General features: G+C 45.6%; 1 long non-coding RNA gene across 1 annotated transcript; it reads right to left on the reverse strand.

Annotated features, from left to right (window-relative positions):
* Positions 1-4,445: 4,445 nt before the first annotated feature.
* Positions 4,446-5,573, reverse strand: LOC108626968 (uncharacterized). Its single transcript, XR_003389460.1, has 2 exons — positions 5,118-5,573; positions 4,446-5,023 (listed from the first exon to the last, which is right to left on the reverse strand). It is a non-coding gene; the product is annotated as an uncharacterized LOC108626968 (long non-coding RNA).
* Between the last annotated feature and the right edge of the window lie 532 nt (positions 5,574-6,105).

A 6,105-nucleotide genomic window follows, 5' to 3' on the forward strand; every position in this document is an offset into this window, starting at 1 on the left:
GGGGTACCCCTTCAGATTTTGCAAAATTTTCGTTTTTTGCCAATAACTCCCAAACCGCTGGACTTACGGAAAAATTGCATCAGACCTTTCTTGTAGAGGACAACGAGATCTATAATTTCCATGTAAAAATGTTTAGCTAGCGCCAATAGTTAACGAGTAATTTGCAAAAAACTGTTTTTTCGTTTTTCGTCAATAACTCGTTAAATATTAATGCTAGCGAAAAATTTTTACATGGAAATTGTAGATCTCGTCGTTCTCTACAAGAAAGGTCATATGCAATTTTCCCGTACATTCAACGGTTTAGGAGTAATTATGGAAAAATGAAATTTTTTGCCAAAAGTTCGCCGTTTCGACGCTGGGATGGTCGGATTTTGTCAACATCAATGAAATGCCAAATAATCATACGTAACTCGTTAAATATCGAAGTTAGAAGGAAAACAACTTTTATTTGAAGCATTTTTCGCAATTTTGAAAAAAGATTTTCATCAGCGTCAATACTGTAAACATCTTTGACTGTTTGAGTATGGCGTCGATAAACTCCCCCTCGATTTTGAATCCGGCTTTGGACTCAGGTGCGTTTTGCATGCGTATGCACTTATACGACATAATCGAGTATCTACTAATCGAGAACTCGTCGGGGAGACGAGTTGGATCCCCGCGGACTGGTACTGATTTATAAGGCGGTAGCCGGCATCGCACGTTTCTGTAATCGAGGGCAATTGATAACGCGGCTGGTATCGGGAAAATGATCGCGGCGAGACTGGCGCCGGAACGGTGCTCGATTTCCATTCCAATTGCCGTGAAATTGTATCGTCTCGCAACTTTAATCGTCCACTGAATGGAAAATTAGATTTTAATAACTGTTACTAATGTTAGATATGGCATTCCTGTTTACAGAGTCCGGTTTACAAAATTGCGAGATTACGAAATTGTTCCAGCTGCCATAATGAATTAGATAAATAGATTCATACTCTTTTGCAGCGTGACAGCCTAATATGACAGACAAATTGTAATAGATAATTAATTAAAAATAAAGTAATAACATAAAAAAACCATTCCTTAGGCATTTAGATAAAAAAATCTTCAGCATCGCATTTTTTTATTTTTGAACTATTAAAATTATTTGATTTGTGTAACAATGAATTTCGGATAAACAACTGTCGAATGGTTGATCCGTTTCATGGGGTCGATTCGGCAAGTCGATCAAGTTAAGCGATTCGTGAATTGAAGCGATCAGCGGCAACCCGTGGTCTTGATCGTGAACGCCGAGGCGCGATGTATGACCGTTGGTCACGCCAGCCTATCACTCTTCAGTACTTAATTACCCCCGGCCGATGAACTCAGGGTGGTCCATGATCTCTTACCATGGATACCGACCATTCGATCTGTCTCTTGATTGTATCGATCTCGCTGCATGATACCTTCCCGCTTGATCGATTGAATCAACCTTCACCCACCAGCGATTCGTTGACGGATCGTAGAATATTATTCGGTAGATACCTATTGGCAGTTCGAGTATTTTAAAGATTTCTATGAATCTGAACTGAATCAATTTATACAAACGTTTCAATAAGAAAAAAAACGTATCGTAAGCTTCGTTAATGCCTGAGGTTATGGTAGAATATATTATTTTTTATTTATGGTAGGACATTAAGTCGCTGATGTAGAGTCATTTTGTAGAGATCGCACACGAAGATGTGTGTCGCGTGCCCCCGTGTACTATCACGTTCGCGAACCATTTCACGGCGACGTCGTAAAATTGTTACACTTTGGAGAACTCGTGTGCGTCACTCGAGTGTGCAATTAAGATCCCCCTCCGTAATCTTCCTGGTTCTCACAAAATTTACAACCTATACGTGCCCTGGATATTGCGAATCCCCGCCGCGAGATATCGTCCAAGTATGTGTCACTAGGATTTTGCAATACATCCTTGAAAATCTCACGTTACCGACCGAAAGAAGCCCTGATACGAAAGTCGCAAGGAGCCATAGAGGATTAATAACCATCATAAACCCCATTATTCTTGGTAACATATTCTGCTGCATATAACAGTACTCGAAACAATGCCGAGGTATATGGCCCGACCGCGAAGCGTGTCCGGTGGATCGTTTCCACGCTCGTGGTCGCCCCGTGTACACTTGCGGACGACGCTAACTCCGCGCCACGCCGGATCTTGCCCTTGCCGGCCCTGTTGTGCCGTACGTTTTTCGTGCGGCCCTGTTTATGAAAAACGGCGGAGCGGAGGCGAAGTCGGCAGTCAGACGACGACGAAAGAGAAGAAAGAAGGATCCAGCGCAGCGGAAAGGAAGCGCGGCACAAACGTATGTAACCGTGACTAATCTTTCACGGTGAGGAGTCCCGCGCGTGTCCCAGTATCGTGAAGTTCTTGAATTATTGCCCTGTTATCTTGGCTGGTTGCACAGCGTGGGAGGGGCGACGACCCCCTTCAGATCCAGTTTCATGAAAGGCACCGACTCTCACGGGAAGAGACCCGACGCGTACCCGTTTTCTAGTTCTAATCTGTCGGCCATTTGTTAGATGGTTATGACGTCCACTGTGAGGGTGGATGCACGGCGCCCAAAGGAAAGAACCGAGCGCAGGTTACGTTGCTGGAAGGGGTATACGATGCGAAGCACGCTGCCTGTGTCGCCCGTTTGTCCCGTGCTCTCAGCCATCGGGACCACCCTGCAAGTCGGCAGCACGGATCTGGGGCAACCTGCGCGAAACCTGCATCCTCCATGACTCCTTTCTTTAATCCTAATGCCTCTCCTGCCTTCAATTTATTTTATACGTTCAAAAGAATTGCCAGATTCTATAAGGACGTTCTTCGTCTTGTTGAATGCAATAATTAGAGTTACGAATATTGTTATAAGTAAAAGAATCATTTATATTTAATATCATTGATCAAATCATCAATGAATTAATTTACGTACATAAAATTTTTTTTTGAGACATTAGAATTTATCATAAAGGATGGATGAGAATATCAAAATTTGTCTTCATAGTCATTACATTAATCACTAGCATAATGACGCTTCAACTTCTACCGCTGTCCAACGAAAATATTAAAACGACGATCATAAGTAGAAACGGTTAACGGTACCGTAGGCTGACAACTAAACGATACTACAAAGTCCCCGGACAGGCTCGATCGTTTCCTCCTACCGATGGCTCGCTAATCAGAACGATTCATCAGCGAGGGTGGAACTTGATTTAAGGAAAAGTTACATAAATTTCCTTGGCGCGTACACATTTGTATTCAGCCCGGGCAACATTTGTCAAACCAGACAATGGTTTTATAAATGATACCGACGAGTTCGCGCCTCGTAGATCGCGATCCCGGTACAATGGCCGGGCACATATCGGTCAATCGAGGGCGCGCCAGGAAATTCGATATTCGCTCGTCGTGCATCGTCGACGTGATAGCGATTAATGATCCCCCCGTTGCCGAAGAAACTTGCGGCCCCCGTACGAATACGCGGCTGCTCGAATATCCGTGAGCCGTGCTTCATAACCTGTCTTGCAGCCAGATAGACTACATGTTAATTAAAGATCATTAGATAACCATCCAAACTGGAATTCAGTCTGTATGTCAACGTGCACGTATATGTTATACACGGATTTTTTCTACGTGTAAAAATTAATTACCATTTCTCTATTTGAATAATTGCCCATCGTAAAACACGTACACCGCGAGAACGATTTTATTATACCGAATGCAAGTTGGACACGAGCACGTTTCTCGTTACGTATATCTATCGATGATCGTACGATGCCGCTGGTTTGCCGCCATAAAATACGAATCCGAACGAAACTAATTGCTTGTATCTGTTCAACAAAAGGAAACTCGTCGGGTCCGCGCCAATAAACACGTCTCTTATTCCTCTTTCCTGTTCGCTCGGTTATTTCGTTCGCTCTCGAGGCCGTAGCGACGCAAGGTGGAAGGAACCGGTGGGCTCGAAGCTACTTCAGTGGAGAGGCAGGGGGTCCTGGTTATTTATCCGCGGAAGGGTCTATTAATTTCGAGCCAATAATAACTCGGACTCCCCGTACTAATTAATATATGAGCACCATCGGCCGGCAAGAAGCGAGGCAGGTTCGTCTCGCGGGACGATCCTGAAGGCTCGGTTACCACCTTTTTCTTTCTTACCTCTCTCGTGGCTCTCCGTTCGAGTCGGGCCTCGGTCCCTCTGCTTTCCTCTTTTCCTCGCACGGTCCGCTCGTATCGGCAAAACGATGATGAAGAACCGGCCCCGCCGACAAAGATGCCGCGACATGAACCTATGCGTTCTCGTTGCGCGCTGCGCACCGCCTTTACCTCTCGAATCCTGATGAAGTGCTCCGTTTGAGTTTTATAAGTGTGTCACAGTTATCGTGAAATGGTTTCGATCACGTACGATTTCTATTGAAAAAGCTGTCGTCACGAAATGAAATAAACGTGGGAATTTCCCTGCTTTCTCTATATTCTTAATATACAATACAGGCAATATTTATATTGCACGTGAACCATGTCATATTTGTCAAAGTGTCAGCATATTGATAAATCGACGTATCAATTGTCGCATAGAACTACAATTATCATTTGCCTGCGAATAAAGGAAAAGGCACGAACAGCTTGATTAAGATCCTCGGAGTACAGACCGCATGACCCCATGGTCAGTCGACTTCCATGAAGGAAGCTCGCTGCGAGAAAAGGATGCGGCGTATTTCCTTCGTGGGTGTGTCCCGATGTCATGGACTCGTGGCACGAGCGCGAACTAACGCGAAGTTGGTGCACCGGATGCCCTTTCTGCAATGTTGCATAGATGTTGGTATGTCGTGAAGGCGCAACACGTGTTGTACGCTACTGTTGACTGCGTAGCCACCAAACCCTTCAGGTTGATATCTGGAGTCCACGCGCGGACAGTATGTATATACGGATGTGTACGTATGTACAAAGAGTTCATGTCACGCCGGTGAACCGGCGAAACTGATTGCTGGGCGTAGTCCTGGCCATTGTCCCGTGACAGACGTTCGATTGTCGCTATTAATATAAAAGAGGGGGATCTCCGTGATATCTTCGAGTGCCCTCGTTTCCTGACTTGCCCACGTGCATATAACACATACGAGACACCTACTTGCGATATCCCTGGTCGGAGCGTTGATGGCCACCGCGCGTCTCTTCCTGCGGCCTCCTTCCTGCGAGTAACTGATGCACATACACCGGAAAGGTGCGGAGATGTCGAAAGAAAAGAAAAAAGTCGTGGACGGACGGTGAAAATGAACGGTTCGTTTGCCACGAGCCTTAATCACGCCCACGTAACGTAGTAAACAGTTCGCGCCGGCATTATTTCAGCCCCGTGTACCTCCGCAAGGATAATTTTACGAAGACGAAGCTGAGTCGCGATCTCGTTCTTGTACGGTACATGCGCTTTCGTTTTGGTCCTTTCGTCGAACGGGCCGAATCCGGATTTCGTCTGCTCGATAATCAATAAAACTCGAACGCAGTAATTTGTCCCGGGTTTTTATTAGACCGTAAAAAGTGGCTCTCGAGCAGATGAGCTCTCGCTCGGAAGGCCGGCTTCGAAAATTCTTCCCGGGCCACTGAAAATCATTTTATGCACGCGATATATTATAAGGCCGCGTGCTATACGTTCGTGGCATACGTTTGGCCCACTATACGACCGACGCGATGCGACGAAGACGACGATGGTAGGTATAGCAAACCTGGCGCGACCTATACGACCGCCTACGTTTAAGCTTCGTAACAAAGAGACGCGCGTTTCTTTCCTCTCGTCCACCCACGTCGTCGCATAAAAATATCCGTGCAGGTGGTAGCGAGCCGAACGTTGCACGCGTGACGCGACGTTTCTGCAGATTTCACCAGATTTCGCTTTCATTCTCGAAAATCGTCGCTCTGTCCATAAATAACTCACCGCGCTATTGTTAACGCCGTTTCTTTGCTCCGCGAAATTGTTGTTCGCCCTAGTTGTCTCCTCACATCCGAACTTAAACATTATTTAGGGTATCGCAGGCAGACGGATGTATTTTTATGCAGTACCGTTGATGTTATTTATGAAACGACGAGATCGTCATCGGACCGCATGGTGCTGCTTGTAAATTCAA

This window comes from Ceratina calcarata, unplaced genomic scaffold, assembly GCF_001652005.2.
Source record: "Ceratina calcarata isolate Rehan_Ccalc_2016 unplaced genomic scaffold, ASM165200v1 scaffold124, whole genome shotgun sequence".
NCBI classification, from domain to species: domain Eukaryota; kingdom Metazoa; phylum Arthropoda; class Insecta; order Hymenoptera; family Apidae; genus Ceratina; species Ceratina calcarata.